Source organism: Polyodon spathula, chromosome 8 (genome assembly GCF_017654505.1).
Source record: "Polyodon spathula isolate WHYD16114869_AA chromosome 8, ASM1765450v1, whole genome shotgun sequence".
NCBI classification, from domain to species: domain Eukaryota; kingdom Metazoa; phylum Chordata; class Actinopteri; order Acipenseriformes; family Polyodontidae; genus Polyodon; species Polyodon spathula.
The window spans coordinates 29472261-29489612 of record NC_054541.1 but is presented as its reverse complement, the minus strand read 5'-3'; positions in this window follow the sequence as shown (position 1 = coordinate 29489612).

Genomic DNA, 17352 nt, shown 5'->3' with positions numbered 1-17352 from the left:
TTTAGAAGTGAGTAGTTTTTCGTGATTTATGATTATACTGTAAATCACTTTCACGAATCAGCCCCCAAATGTAGTCTCCCATCATGTTCTCGTTATACTGTCCTTGGTAGCGGCATTCAAAGTCCAGTATATCCTGGTGGAAGCGCTCGCCTTGCTCCTCCATACGCTCCCATGTTCTCCTTGAATTTATCAAGATGAGCATCAAGGATATGGACTTTGAGGGACATCCTACAGCCCATTGTGCCGTAGTTCTTCACCAGAGTCTCAAGTAGCTCCACATAATTTTCGGCCTTGTGATTGCCCAGGAAGCCCCGAACCACTGCGACAAAGCTGTTCCAAGCCGCTTTCTCCTTTCTAGTGAGCTTCTTGGGGAATTCATTGCACTCCAGGATCTTCTTTATCTGTGGTCCGACGAAGACACCGGCTTTGACCTTTGCCTCAGACAGCTTAGGGAAGAAGTCTTGAAGGTACTTGAAGGCTGCCGACTCCTTATCTAGAGCTCTGACAAATTGTTTCATAAGGCCCAATTTGATGTGCAGTGGTGGCATCAGCACCTTCCGGGGGTCCACCAGTGGCTCCCACTTGATGTTGTTCCTCCCCACAGAGAACTCGGTCCGCTGTGGCCAGTCCCGCCTGTGGTAGTGCGCCTTGGTGTCCCTGCTGTCCCAAAGGCAAAGATAGCAGGGAAACTTGGTAAAACTGCCTTGGAGACCCATCAGGAATGCCACCATTGCAGCCTCTTGATGCCATCTCAGAAAAATGCAGATATGTATCCACTTAGGCAGCTGGAACTAAACTGAACTGTTGGGCTTAAGGCCCCTGTATTTATACTACTATTTATTTTACTGGAAAGTTCTAGAAGTTACTCCAAGTTTACTCAGCACTGAATCTATCTGGAATGTTCTGGAAAATAGGTAAATTTCAAAATATCGCTGTCCTGGTCACAAAAGCAAAGTTTGTGGGGAATAATAGCCATTTTCTATACTCTTGAGCCATAAGCAATTAGGAAATAACACTTACTACCCAGGAACCAAAAAAAAAAAAAAAAAGTGTTACACGGTGTTATCAAATTAAATAATTACATGTTTGTTGTTGCAATTAAATACATATTATGTTCAAACATTCCCTATATTTTTTGTTCCAGGCCATCTCTTCTTATCAGACTTTGCAGAAAACAAGGGTTAGCCAGTGAGATGACCACTACCGTCCACTGGTTCAAGGTTCAGTACAGAGTGCAGCTCATACTTGAGGGAAATGGGCTATGTTACTTATAGCATGTTCACAGTTGTACGTAGCAAAAGAACATACAAGTTCAACCAACAGTGGCAAAATTTTTTCTTGGCTTACGTTTGACAGTGTTAAAAAAATATCCATGTTTTGCCAGGATACAGGGGAACTGATGGCAGGCAAGATTGCATTTTTAACAGGGCACCAAAAGTCAGGGCACGACCCCGGGACCTCTCGCACTAAAGCATGGCGTTGATACCACTGTACAAAAGAGCCTTCTCTCTCTGTGTGTGATTACTGTATATCACATTAGTTTTAACTACATGTACTTAATATTAAGAATGTTTTGATTGCGAGTTTTCCGTTGTTGTGGTTGTTTTGTTGTTGTTATTGCTATCTTACGTATTGGACATTATATTAAATCCTGCTAATACTTGTTGGTCAACTGGTGGATCGTAGAGCCCATTGAGATCCACCAAAATGTATCGCAGTGTTTGGTGTATTGGTCACCACTGGTATAGAGTATTGGATAGGTTTCTTTTCATTACTTCTAATTAGCAAGGGCTCTGACCTTTTTTTTTTTATCATTCTTAGTGAAGGGGAAAAATATGATTAACAGGGTTTTAGCTAAATGTAATGTCAGCTTTAAGCTTTATTAAAGTGTGTGTTAAGCAACTCTGCAATCTGCTGTACGGGACAAAAAATATACAAGCAGATTTCTGGGACTACAGCCAAGCGAAGCCAGTGTGGGGGAGAAACTGTTAGACAAGAAAAAAGAAGTTAGATAGAAGTAGTTTTGTATACTGTTCAAAAATAGTATTTAGGACATTGGGTTAAGTACGTAGTACAGAATGTTCTACAAGATTTGGGCTGACACCCCTCCCAAGGGGTGTGTGTGTTAAAGATGTGTTTTAATAGCATCAGGAGGGATACATTAGGGTCATTCTATGCCAACTCAACCAGAAAAGGGATATTTCGTTTCCCGTCCATCTCCGTTTAAAAATACTAGGAGCATCCTACTCACTTCTGACAAATTGCCAGACGAGGGGTAACTAACAAGTTTTATTCGAACTTCAGCCTAAACCTTTACCCTGTAGGGGATGTGGGTCCTAAAATACAAGTATTGCTGTAAGACCGTTAGGTACCAGTCTTCCAAATTCTGTGAAAAACATTTGGTTTCAAGTCCCACCACTGGTCATTAAACCTCCTTGAAATTCAATGCCAAAACACCTGGGACTTTTTGCGTCTGGCGGCCGCTGACCTGAGTAGGATGAGGTGGATCATACTCCTGGCCATCTGCTTCCTGGGGTAATAGCGGTTCTTTCAGTATCATATAGCTATATGTGAATGGAGTATACTATGTGCATAATGTAATAGGCTGCGTAGAATTGACGAATAAAACAGTTAATGGGGTTATGAGATAACAAGTTACAGATTACAGGGTTTTGAGATAACAAGTAACAGATTACAGGGTTATGAGATAACAAGTAACAGATTACAGGGTTATGAGATAACAAGTAACAGATTACAGGGTTAAGAGATAACAAGTAACAGATTACAGGGATATGAAATAACAAGTAACAGATTACAGAGGTATGAGAGAACAAGTTACAGATTACGGGGTGGGCCCGGAGTCCTGTACATGAGAAGAGGGCAGGGCAAAGCCCTGCTTCTTTAAAGTATATTTGTTTTGTACTATTATTATTATTATTATTATATATTATTATTATTATTATTATTACTATTATTATGTATAAAGGACGGCGGATAGCCGAGTATGTTGTTATTGTTGATTTGAATGGATGTTGTGTTATTTAAAAATGCAAAGTTCTCTTAGGTATTGTTTTGGTTTGGATGTGGTCTGGCAGATGTGATGGTAGCAGGTCGTATCTGCCAGACATCTCGTGAGAATGTGGCTGCTGCCATTTATTGAATTATTGTTGAAGTGTTTGTAATTATGTTGTTAAAATCACCTCATAAAAGCCTGCAGCTGTCTGCACTCTGGGTGGGTGTTCGGAGGAGTGAACAAGAGCGAGTGAGGACGGTAAAAATCAAAGATAAAAATAAGTAGGATCAGTAAAGGCTACTTCCCAGCCTGATCGTATTAATTTGTGTCTGTGATTTTGTTTTGTTAAAACTTTTGTTTTGTCAGTATTTTTTGTTCAAACCTTATTTTATTGTTGTCTTTAATAAAAACTGCGCCTCATAGCTTTACATTGTAGTTACTTTGTTTTTGTTCATCACCACTAGGCCACCCTGTCACACGGGGTTATGAGATAACAAGTAACAGATTTATGGATTATGCTCTGTTTTGTATGGTGTTTTGCTGTGGCTTAGAATAAACAGTTTTGAAACCGGACTCCATCTCCGTGTTTTGTGTATTTTTTGTGCAGACGTGCTGACAGTGGGGCGAATCTCTCCTCCCGCTGTACCACTGGCAGCGGAAATGCTGCCAATGGTGCAGGTGTCAGCAGACGTGCTGACAGCTCCCAGACTGACTCCTTCAGCCAGGGCAAGTCCAGCAGCGGAAAAGCTGCTGGGGTTGGTGGTCTCCAGACCTCCCCCAAGATCTCCGGCAGCGAAACTGCTGCGGGGAAAGGTGGTCTCCCGAGCTCTCCCCCCTTTTTTCATAGCCGGCAGCTCCCTCTGGTGGGGCTCCGGTCACACTGACCCCTGCGGTCAAGCAGAGCTGACTGCAACCCCTGGCGAAGCAGTTCCAGCGACCCCTGGCGATGCGGAGCGGCTGGCAACCCCAGGCGATGCGGAGCGGCTGGCAACCCCAGGCGATGTGGACCGGCTGGCAACCCTAGGCGATGCGGAGCAGCAGGTAACCCCAGGCGATGCCAGGCAGGCATCCTTGGGCGAAGCGAGACAGGCATCCTTGGGTGAAGTGAGGCAGGCATCCTTGGGCGAAGCGAGACAGGCATCCTTGGGGGAAGCGAGACAGGCATCCTTGGGTGAAGCGAGGCAGGGAGTCAGGACAAGCTGGGCTGCGGATGTTGGCCCTCTTCTTGGCCACTGCGGCCGGGCGGTTCTTCCCCGTGCTTTCCTCAGCAGCCTATGCAAGGGCTTCTGAGGACCAACAGCATCTATTCCTGGTCCTTCTGGAGCAGGGAGAGAAAGCTCCTACTCCTCTCCCCCTGATGATGATGGAGGCAGAGGCAGCTCCAGCTCCTCTCCTCGTGATGGTGGGGGAAGTGATACCAGCAGGCATTCATCTTCTGCTGGTGGGGGAAGTGATACCAGCAGGTATTCATCCTCTGCTGGTGGAAAGGGACCCAGCAGGCATTCACCCTCTGCTGATGGACGGGGACCAAGCAGGCATTCACCCTCCGCTGGAGGATGGGGACCCAGCAGGCATTCATTCTCTGCTGCTGCTGCCTACCAGTGGAGGAGGCGGAGGCATGTAGTCTCCTGCCGGTGAAGGTGGCAGTGGCAGAGTTAGCTCCTGCTGCTCTGCACCTGCCGATGGAGGTGGCGGAGACGTGTAGTCTCCTGGCGCCAGAGGTGGGAGCGGCATGTAGTCTCCTAGCGGCGATGGTGGGAGCGGCGTGTAGTTTCCTGGTGGCGGAGATGGGAGCAGTGTGTAGTCTATCCTTATTACAGGGGACTGGTGCGGCTTTCCCTCACTTGCAGGGGAAGGTGATACAAACACCTGCTCCTCTCCTCCAGGTGGTGAAAGTAGGGGAAGTGATACAAGCAGGCACTCATCCTCTGCTGGTGGAAGAGGGAACAGCTCCCTCTCGGGCTTTGGATCCCCGCGGTCTCCTCGTCTGGGCGCTGGACTCTCGTGGTCCCCCCGCCTGGGCGCTGGAGACCCTGCTACCTGGGCTGCTGTTCTATTTATAGCTGCCTCCAGGTAGCAGAGGACCAACTCCACCCCTTCCTCCAGGGAGTTTGGGGTGTGTTCCCTCTCGTACGCCTCCCATCGCTCCCTGTCCATCAGCCACAGGACCCGGATGGCTATGGGCATGGACTGGACCTCCAGCCCAGCACTGTCCTGGATCCAGTCCCTCAACCTGACAGCGTCTTCTGACATTTTTTTTTTTGTTTGTTTGTTTTGTTTTTGTTTTTTTGTTTTTTTTGTGGGTTTTTTTTTTGTTTTTTTTAAACAAGAAACTGCAGTTCCTGCTCTGGTCTACGTCTAGGAAGTGCTGGTAATCTCATGATGACACCACATGTCACAAAGACGGCTGAAGTGGGGGATGTCAGACCAAAAACAGGAACCAGGAAATAAACAACAGAGAAGTGGGTCTCGCTCAGCATTTAATATTGCACAGACAGACAGAAAATAAAGGTTGCAAGACAAACAAAACACAGGAAACGGCACTCGTCGTCAAAACAAAAAGAAACAAAACGGACTATACACACAAAACACGGTGAGCAGATATTTTTAACTACTATTATTATTACTCTTCTTATTATTACCTCCGTCTCCAATCCCATTCTCCACTCACCAAACACACAACCCCGAGTGAGTGAAAACATGCAGCTTTTATGGAGCTGTACCGAAACTCGATTGCTAATCAATCATTCAACTGGAGTCGCGGTACAACTGCACGTGAATTAATAAAGTGCAATTCCCTGTGCTCATATATTATTACTTTTTACTTGCACGTGAAGTGCTGTGCAATCCAAATATACATTTGCCTAAATACAAATATACATTTTAAACACTTGTGTTACACAGACCTGTTTATATCCCATGTACCAATGACTATACACCAACATTAACACACAACATACAACACAAAATACACACAGGGGCGGGCACTTTGCCACAATTACGTAATTAACTAGAAAAGTTAGCGTAAATCATGCTTTTACACCGTTAGTGTTTTATTCTTCTTAGATAAATACAATATTATTGACATTAGACTCTGTTCCATGACGCCTAAGTAAATGTAACCATAAATGTCAAACAGTAAATATGCCTCAATTTAAGGATGTCATAGATTTTTGTTGAGAGAAAACATGCAGTTAAGGACAAATGTAATAATCAAGGAGCTTCCCCTATAATGTTATAAAACCTATTTATTTACTGTTGCTTCATATTTTGTGTTCAGTAAATCATTGTCTTTATTCTCAGAGACATTTGTTTGTGTTTGAATAAACAAACACGTAATCCTTATCAGTTCTCAGGAAGATTGCTTAGCTTCCCAGAATCTTATTTAGCAATAAACAATTATGTGAAAATAAATTCGGAAGATAAACCTTTTATTGTGTCAATTTATTTATTTTTTTTGGTTCCTGGGTAGTAAGTGTTATTTCCTAATTGCTTATGCCTCAAAAGTATAGAAAATGGCTATTATTCCCCACAAACTTTGCTTTTGTGACCAGGACAGCGATATTTTGAAATTTACCTATTTTCCAGAACATTCCAGATAGATTCAGTGCTGAGTAAACTTGGAGTAACTTCTAGAACTTTCCAGTAAAATAAATAGTAGTATAAATACAGGGGCCTTAAGCCCAACAGTTCAGTTTAGTTCCAGCTGCCTAAGTGGATACATATCTGCATTTTTCTGAGATGGCATCAAGAGGCTGCAATGGTGGCATTCCTGATGGGTCTCCAAGGCAGTTTTACCAAGTTTCCCTGCTATCTTTGCCTTTGGGACAGCAGGGACACCAAGGCGCACTACCACAGGCGGGACTGGCCACAGCGGACCGAGTTCTCTGTGGGGAGGAACAACATCAAGTGGGAGCCACTGGTGGACCCCCGGAAGGTGCTGATGCCACCACTGCACATCAAATTGGGCCTTATGAAACAATTTGTCAGAGCTCTAGATAAGGAGTCGGCAGCCTTCAAGTACCTTCAAGACTTCTTCCCTAAGCTGTCTGAGGCAAAGGTCAAAGCCGGTGTCTTCATCGGACCACAAATAAAGAAGATCCTGGAGTGCAATGAATTCCCCAAGAAGCTCACTAGAAAGGAGAAAGCGGCTTGGAACAGCTTTGTCGCAGTGGTTCGGGGCTTCCTGGGCAATCACAAGGCCGAAAACTATGTGGAGCTGGTTGAGACTCTGGTGAAGAACTACGGCACAATGGGCTGTAGGATGTCCCTCAAAGTCCATATCCTTGATGCTCATCTTGATAAATTCAAGGAAAACATGGGAGCGTACTCAGAGGAGCAAGGCGAGCGCTTCCACCAGGATATACTGGACTTTGAACGGCGCTACCAAGGACAGTATAATGAGAACATGATGGGAGACTACATTTGGGGGCTGATTTGTGAAAGTGATTTACAGTATAATCGTAAATCCCAAAAAACTAATCACTTCTAAATCTTTTGTAGTCATTTTAGTATTACTTTAGTATTAATACATGTTAATTTGGATTCATATGTTGTTTTTTTCTGACTTTATGTGAACGAAAAGACCGTTTTCTCATTGGAAATAGGTACATTTCAAAATATCATTGTCCTGGTCACAAAAGCAAAGTTTGTGGGGAATAATAGCCATTTTCTATACTTTTCAGGCATAAGCAATTAGGAAATAACACTTACTACCCAGGAACAAAAATTGTGTTACATAGTGTTATGCATTGTAATTCAACAATGGTAAATTAATCTGTAATAATAATTTTGGAACTTACTAATTTAAATGCTGGCAACTATAACTGAAGAGTAGCTCCTGGTCTCAGTTGAAAGTACTTTCCAGATTATATAATAAAAAAAAGTAAAATAAAACACATATTTGAATAATTGCATACATCGTGAAAATTTACAGGGACAGTAAAAATTCTTTAATGGTATAAAGTCAGCAAGAAACAACTCTGAACAATAGCTTCTTTCTGCAAGTCTCTGCTAGTTTCATACCATTATTGTTTTATTCCTCTCAGAAAATGTCTCTTTCCACTGGCTCCACAAGATCCAAACTTATTACTATGCAGTTTCAGCAATCTACATGTCTCTACACTGAAGTTTTTCTTCTTGTAAACATATCTGAGATTCAGATGGTGAGGTCAGATAGTCCTGTTGGCTCATTGTATTCCTTTTTATTGTTAGTTACATGTATTATAAACACTGGTATGTTAAGCACCACGATTTTGACTTGATAGAGGTGCCACATACAATGGGGCCTATTGTTAAAAACATTTGACTCCGGTTTGTGTGTTGTGGTTGGTTGTTCTGTTTTTGTTACTGTTCATGACGTGTGTGTGTGTGGGTGTCGTGCTGCATGGATTGTTTGTGTTGCTGTAGGTGTGCGTGCATGCTTGCTTTACGGCAGAGAGATGCCATGGTTGAAATGTATAAGACAATAAAGTGTCCTGCTAGTTTAGTGTAAGAAGTTGTTGGAGTTGGTTTTTACATCATAACATTGTCGACGAGGATAGCTGAAGTTTCGCTTTCACCCCCGCCCGTCTTCCTGGCTCTACCTGGCAAGCCACCTGTTCCCTGGACTCGCTGGGTTTCATCTTTCCAGACCTGCTTGCACTCGATCTGGCTGATATGAGTGATGCCCGCATGCACGCCCTGCTGCTGCACTGCATGGGGAAAGAGGGACAGTGTGTCTTTTCCAGTTTGGGACCACATGACAGATACACTGAAGCTGTCGCTGCACTCCTAGTGCATTTTGCTGCCACCCAGAGCATCCTACTCCAACTTCAGACAGTGGCCAGGTGAGTCTATTCTCCAATATACATCTGCATTGCGGGAATTGGCACTGCCATATACATTTGGAACACTGTATGAAAAAATGATTCAGGACTTCTTGAGAAAACCTCCAGTGTGCAAGTGCATGAGATACTGTTGCTCGAATCTGATGATTTAACTTTGGCCAAAGCCATTCAATTAGCTTGCCAAGTAGAGTCTGCTGTTGCCTGTGCTGCTAAAATTACTGGGGCTCACTCTGTTGCTACAACTACTGAACTTGCAGTGCATAAAATCCAGCCTGCCTTACTGCAACAGGACACAGCACCTGGTCTCCCTTCTTGCTCGTTTTAGGCAGTGCTGTGGAAACTGTGAGTCCAACAGGCATGAGTCCAGAGCTCCTGACTGCCCAGCACGAAGGCAAACCTGCAGCAACTGTAATAAATTTAACTACTTTGAAAGGTGGTGTCGCTCTGCACCAGCAGCAGCAGCACCAGCACCTGCCACAATCCAAAATGTGCTCTCCAACTCTACTGGCTTTAAGACCTGTGCCATGTACACCAGGGATGTCTGCCTTCGCCTGCTCTTGGACACTGGGGCCAAGGTGTCTCTGCTTAATTTCGACACCTACAAACAGTTTTTTCTCGCACCTGCCCCTTCAGCGCCCCTCCACCACTCTGAGTGATTATGGACATGCTAGAATCTAAGTCCTGGGCTCCCTCCCGCTGTCAGTGCGCTATGGCACCACGTCTCTGCCAGCCTTCTCATTCTATGTTACACGGAAGGGAGCCAAACTCCTGGGTCTAGACCTCTTCACGGGGCTCGGTTTCTCATTGACTGACAGCTGCATCATGAGATCCTACTGATTGCCTTCCCCCAGCAATTACTGGCGCTGTTTGATGGCTTGGGCTGCCCCTCCGCCTTCATTCACCAACCCAAGGTTGATCCTGCAGTGACCCCAGTGATCCAGCCGCTGTGCTGTATTCCCCTCGCCCTTTGGGATCAGGTGTCAGCTGAAGGCCCTACTGGATTCTGGGATTATTGAGCCCACAATCGCTTTACCCTGGAACTCAAACATGGTGATAGCAAAGAATAAGTTGGCAGGGCTCCGCATTTACATGGATCTGAGAACTGTGAACACAGCCATCATCCTGGACAAATACCCACTTCTTACAGTGGAGGAGCTCACCACCCACCTTTACACCCTAGCAGCAGGGACCTCACTACTTTAGTTACACACGTTGTTGTTTCCGCTACACCCGCATACCCTTCGGTCTGAGGGTGAGGCACTGGCATCTGGGCGTGCGAACATTGGCACATGTACCGCTATGGCCAGACGTTAATGCTCCGCATGGACCACAAGGCTCTCACAGCCTTGATGTCCACCTCAGGCACAAGACACAGACCACTCTGGCTGTACAGGTGGGCGGGTAGTCTGAAACAGTAAAACTTCAAGCTCCAGTTCATCCCAGGGCATAACAACGTGGTAGCAGATATGCTCTCCAGAGCTGTCATCGCTCCTGACCCTGCCAACCAGCCGGGGGGCATGAAAGATGGCCTGATTCAGCTGTTGCATACCCCTTTCTGAGATGAGCACTCTGCAGGCACGAGTGCTGGCTAGAGCACACAAGGGACACCTGGGCATCGTCAAATTGAAGCAGCGATGCAGGGACCTAGTTTGGTGGCCTGGTATCGACCACGATGTTGAGGTAATGGTCAGGGACTGTACGGCCTACCTGCTCAACGGGAAAACTGACCAGCCGGCTCTGCCACCTCTGCAACCGCTGACCTGCCCATCCAAACCATGGGAACATGGTACCCCATCACCAACTCTTCCTCGTGGTCATCTAGTCCAAATGGCCTGAAGTCTTCCCAGTGGGCTCAGTCACCTCCCAAGCCATTATCAACATCCCAGACATCATCATTGCCCGCTGGGGGCTGCCTCAGGCCATTACCACTGATAATGCCACAGTTCATCTCTGCCGAGTTCTCCGCTTTCCTCAGTGACAAGGGGATGAAGCACATCCGCACAGCTGTTTATCACCCACAGGCCAATGGGGGGGGGTCGAGCGTTTTAATCAAACCCTCAAGAACGGCATCTGAGCGCACCTGGCCCAATGCTGCGCATTCCAAACAGCTCTCCTTCAGACCCTCCTGCATTACAGAGAGACCCAGCAGCACGGCCTGGCCGGATTATTCAGCGTCCGGGCTACCTGCAGGACTTTGTGAGCTCTTTCCACATCTGAACTCTGTGCAGGAGAAGGGGGGAATGTTGTGTGTGGTTGTCTGTGTTTGTTACTGTTCAGGATGTGTGTGAGGGGGGGGGGGGGGGGTCGCTCTGTGTGGATTATTTGTGTTGCGGTAGGTAAGCATGTGTGCTTGCTTTACAGCAGTGAGGACATCGTGCTTGAAATGTATAAGACACACAATAAAGCGCCCTGCTAGTTTACCGTAACAAGTTGGTGAAGTAGATTTTTACACCATAACACTGTGTATTATACAAATTTGTTCAAGGTTAAAACTATGATAAGATTACAAAAAAAATTACATCTAGTGGCAGTGATTCATCACACCAAAATTTCACAATACGGTAAGTTTAATGATCATTGTTTCTATTAATCTGTTTTAAATTGTTACGTTGCAAAACAAACAGGACAGGTCTCCTGGACTAGGGAAAGCTTGGTGAAACACATGCATTCATTTGTAATCATACACATACCAATTCCCACCAAACAAATATGGTATCATCCATAGAAAAATAACAAGTGCTTGCTTTTCTTTCTACTCAACTGAAGGGGTTTTGTCCAAAACTTTTATTTTTATTTATTTATTTCTAATTTAAACCTTTTGTGTACATTCAAAACTATCATACCCTATAGACGCATAAATAAATGCATTTGGATGTTCATCCTTTTCCATGAAAATGACTAGTTTAGACCTCATATTTGAGCATTAGTGCACTCCGGTGATGAAGATAGGCATACACTTTCCATGTGAAGGCTAAAATGATGAGGCATTACTTAATAATAATAATAATAATAATAATAATAATAATAATAATAATAATAATAATAATAATCTAAAGCATGTCTAATATTTTAATTATTTTTTCTCTAATACTCGTCCAAACAGTTCCCTACACATTACAAGTCTGTCTGTTTTAACATACTGGAGCACTAGCCTCCCTATATCTATGTGCTTATATGTATGATTGTGACAGGACACTGTTACGTGCCCAGGTGGTATCGGCAGGTACAGAGACTCAGAGGCAAGAAAACTGCAGTTTAAGCGCTGATGCGCATTTTTAATGAACACAAAATAAAGGCAGCACTCGTTCTAGCCCTTTCTCTCTGGAAAGGGGAACCCAGCAAGGATGTCCTTTGTTGCCCTTCTATTTGCATTGTCTCTTGAACCTTTAGCACAAGCCATTAGACAAAGTACTCTTATTACTCCCATTGAAATTAAAGGTTCAAAACATGCCATCTCTCACTATGCCAATGATGTCCTTTTATACACTGCCAACATCTTGGAATCTATACCTCATGTTTTAACATTGTTTGAGACCTTTGGAAGGATGTCAGGTTACAAAATTAACTGGACCAAGTCTATTTTGTTTTCTTTAAATTCTGCTGCCAGGAAAGTCGTATTACCTCCCAACATACAAATCTATCCCTATTTACATCGGATCTCTAGGAATAATTATAATTCATTGATGCAGGAGGTCAGGGCAGATTTGGTATGGTGGTCTGCTTTGCAGGTCTCGTTGCAAGGTAGGATAGCTACAATAAAAATGAATGTTTTACCACGTGTTCATTTTCTTTTTTCTATGCTACCTCTAGACCCTCCTCCAAAATATTTTGAAGAAGCCCACTCAATGATATCAAAATTTATCTGGAGGGGTAGACGCTCACGTGTAAGGTTATCTACTTTCCAGCAAGCTAGACTGGCAGGTGGACTGGCTGGTCCTAATTTTAAATATTATTAATGGGCTTTTAAAATTAAAGCTTTGAGAACTTGGATGGAACACGACTCTCATGTTCCCTGGCGCTCTGTGGAGCAGGCCCTGGTGCACCTCACAGACTGCAAGATCTGCCCTTTTCTGGTATTGGCTCTAGAAATATCGATTGGAAATTTGGTCCTATTATAGTTAATTCACTAAGAACTTGGAAAAGCACTGAAAAACATTTGGGGGGTTCTTACAAATGTAATACATTTTCTCCAATCTGGACCAACTACTTCCTCCTGACAGGAAACCAACCCTTTATTTATCCAGCCTGGTTAGTAAGAGGTATTGCCTCTTTTAAGGATATATTTGATGGTGGTGGTCTCCGTACTTTCCAAGACATCAAGGAGGCATATTTCCTTCCCGCTTTCTCTTATTTCATGTTTTTAAGACTTAGGTCAGCTATACGTGCTTAGGGTGTACCATGGGCTGCGGCTCTGCCATCTCATCCAGTTGCAGACTCAATTGATCCATCCAAGTCAATCCGAGGGGTTGTTTCTAATATTTATAATAACCTTTTTCAAAAATCTTACAGCAACTTGGTTGTTGTTAAAATCTGGGATCAGGAATTGGGAAGTTTGGGTTGTCCCCCTAATTGAGGCAAGGTATGGTCAAACACCTTTGCAGCCTCAAAAAATGATTATCATTAATTATTCAATCAGCTCCAGTCACATTATCACATGTATTTTGGCAGGGGTAGGAAATTAACCCCATCCCTGCCAACCACCATCAAAACACCCAAAACACAACAAAATAATATTATTTACAGGCAGGGCCCTGCTCTGGCACAATGATTATAAGGTAGCTTGAAATCATTTTGGAGGACTTGCTCATGTGCCTTAATCTTTATTTTTCTGTGCCACAGATTGTCCAGAAAATGGAGAACATGGAGAAAAATGGAGAACACAACTATATTATGTTCTCCATTTTATTAGTATTAGTAACATTCTTTCAAAATTTATGGTGAATCTTGGTGTGTAAAAGGCAATATCAGATGCACTGAACAACAATTTAAACAGTCTAACTCCAACAAACTGGTCCTTAAATTCCATTGAAGATGAAGTCAAGAGTAATTTTAATTTCAGTGAATGATCATCAAGGCCAACCCCAGCTTTTGATGTGTCTCTGCCACACCAAACAACACAGTGCTGAAATTGGCTTCTTATTCAGCCAGCTTCTTATTCACATCCAGTAAATGTAACACAAATTGAATAAGTAACTGGGATATTGCAGGGTTAAAATCACTTTGGGATACTTATTTCAACGTTGATTCTCACTAAGGAAAAACCCCTCTACATCGCCCATATGTATTTATCCTATCCCAAAACGGATTTGGATGCACTATTACTACTTAAAGTTATCAACTTTCCAAAGCCTAAATCCGGGACGTCATATTTGCAAAAAACTCAATGAGTGTTTCCACTCTCATCCAGTCTGCAGTAATGAGGTATCAACTCAAAATATGTCATATAGTAGAAAAATAACATAAGTTCTTCATCAAATTAAAATGAAGTCAAAGAGTTTTGCATTTTCTTTAATGAAAAAGTTTTCACCTTGGTTTGATAATATTTTATGCATGGACAGAGAGCCACTGCAAAGCTGACTTCCAGGAAACAGATTAACATGACCTGTCCTAATTGACACAGGGAATGTCAGTATATAAACGTGGTTCTCAATGACACAGGGTCTGTGTCACCATATAAGCACCTGTACTCATTAGGCTAGTTTACATGTGTGGTTTGTTTCGTGTGAATGGAGAATGCATGTGAAACTTGGCAAGGAAAGTTTGCGAAAATGTCCCAAAAAACAGTCTCAGTATTTCACCGTCAAAGTCTCAATTTCTTGTGAGATTCCAGGAAATGCTTGTGAAATCAACGCCCACTTACACATGTAAACACAACTCATGAAAATTAGCTCATTCAAGTCCTTTGCTAAAGCCACTCTAAAGTCACATGGTTATACGTAGGTTACCATGGTACAAAGATGGCAGCAGGGAAGTTCATGTTTTGTTTGCAGTATTTCCCTTATCAGATTGATGTTGCAGATATCCCCATTTTTTCTCCATCTTCCCTAGAACACTGCATAATGCTAATCATACATGGATACATCATACACATAAATGTGTTTTTAAAGTACCATGCAGATTGTATTTCTCAAATTTCTGTTTAAAACTGTTCCTAAAAATGCTTGATAAATTGCATTGTGGGTTTGTGAATTCAGGTGGTTAGAGCTACTAAACAGTACTTCAGAATACACTTTCCAAACAACTGCCAAAATGCCTTTATTGTAAACTCTATGTTTAAATGTGTATAACTATACTCCCATGCAGTTTATCCTAGTTATGTCTAAGCAAAACCTGTGTCCATCCTCCACTTACGTCCGTTGGAACGATGAAGAGACTTGAGTGTCATATCCATAAGGGAAGAGGATATGATGAGGCAGCTTGATACAATACACAGTACGAATATTGTTTGACCTACTCCCAACATAAAATGTGGTGTGGAGTTTTTCTTGGGAATTAACAATACTAAATATTCCAAGTCTTTTATTTAGCAGAAACAGTCATACAAGTACATCACAAATGATGAAGCTATATATACAGATGATGTGTGAAAAGCAGGGTGGGCGACAACACTAAAAGAAAGAATTTAAAAAATAGGCAGTATCCACCTTCAGATCAGATCTTTAATAAACATTTACATCAAACACGATGACTTGTGAATGATTTCTTGAGAAGCTGTTCTCTGCTCATGTAAACAGTATTCTGGGGACTTTCACAGCTAACAGCATGAGAATCCAGGTGGGCCATGTCAGTATATAAATGCATGTACTTGTTGACACAGTCGCTGTGTCACTATGTAATCACCTGTTCTTGTTGACACAGTTGTTGTGTCACTTTATAAACAACTGTGCTAATTGCCACATTTGCTGAGTCACGATATAAATACCTATCTTTCCCAGTTGACAGACTTGCTGATTCCAGGAAATGTTAGATTTGTTCTTACTTCCATGCAGTTGCATAGGATTCTATTACACTGCATGTGTGTGTGTGTGTGTGTGTGTGTGTATATATATATATATATATATATATATATATATATATATATATATATATATATATATATTATATGGGGTTTGTCCTGCAAATACCTTCATGGTTCTATTGAACGCTTTCACAATAAGCTAGCAGTTCATTCAGAGCACAGTTGTAAAGAGTAAAAGAGTATGTAAAGAGTAAATAAATACAGAGTAGGTTTTCAATCTTTTTATATCTGTGCATTATTTGCAGATTGATTTTCTAAGTTAAATTCAATTTACTGTAACAGTTATTGTTAAAACAAACTAACAGGAGGGAGGGGTGGGGGGTGGGGGGGGGGGGGGGTGGGGGGGTTGGTCCTGGGGAGTGTCTCCTGAGCTCATGTATTAAGTCCAGTTTTCAGTCTTGATTGCCCTTAATATAACTTTAATTATGTCCGGTTTCATTTGGAGTATCTCATGTTGAGGTTGATTTTGTTAAAGCGAGAACACAACACATCTGGCAAGGAAAGTTATCAATGTAAAAAATAATTTTCTGTATTTGAAAATAAACAAACAATGTAACAAAATTAGTGTTTTTTGGTATACAAATAATTACATCCCATGCAGGTTTGCTACCTAAACAAAATCACTATACTGGTGTTTACTTTAAAAGTGAATGACTGAACTATACTTCACTGTCAACATTTTAAAACGTGTTCTTTAAACATAATGAAGTACATACTTATTAAGCATACTAATGATTTAGGTTATACACTAGTTTACGCTACTGACCCACAAAGTATACTTATTTCCCAGTAGGATAAATTAAGTTTACAGAAATTACAGCTCAAAATGTACTAATAAGATGGGGACTATTATTCGGGACCAACCCCCGGATACACCCCGCTGTATTTTCATTCATGGGGTTTCTATGTAAGTTTTTTTTTTTTTTTTTAACTCGAGACATTTACATGAGACAAATGTCTTGTGAAATGCTTCTTTGGGTTTCCATTCACTCAATTTATTTTACTCAAGTAAACCAGGCTTTTCACTCTACGTAATGCAAATGAATGGGAAAGGTGGGGGTTGATATGTAAATTACCTATGCGTAAAGCACTCTTGCTGTTTTTGTAGATTACTATTGCACTTCTCTGAAAATGTGGTTTCCTTGCGCAGATAACTGCTACATGAGTGAATCTACGCTGCTGTAATAAAGCAAAATACCTCATGCCTGGCTGGTTAATAATGTGTTGTCCTTGCCCAAACTGTTTTTCAAATGTCATTAGTAGTGAATACTGTTCCAACTAATGTATCTTACGATGCATTAATTAAAAATAAACTTGGAGGTATAAAATGAAACTGATCTCAAGCCGAAATATGACCCCGTCGGTTTGGGGTTAAACTACTTTTTTAGATAGCTGAAATCGTGTCGTGTTCGGCTTGGGGTTGTCTTGCAAATGATCCCATCAAGGTGCAGAAGATTCACTTTACCCAATATGCTTTCATCAATTCATGTAAA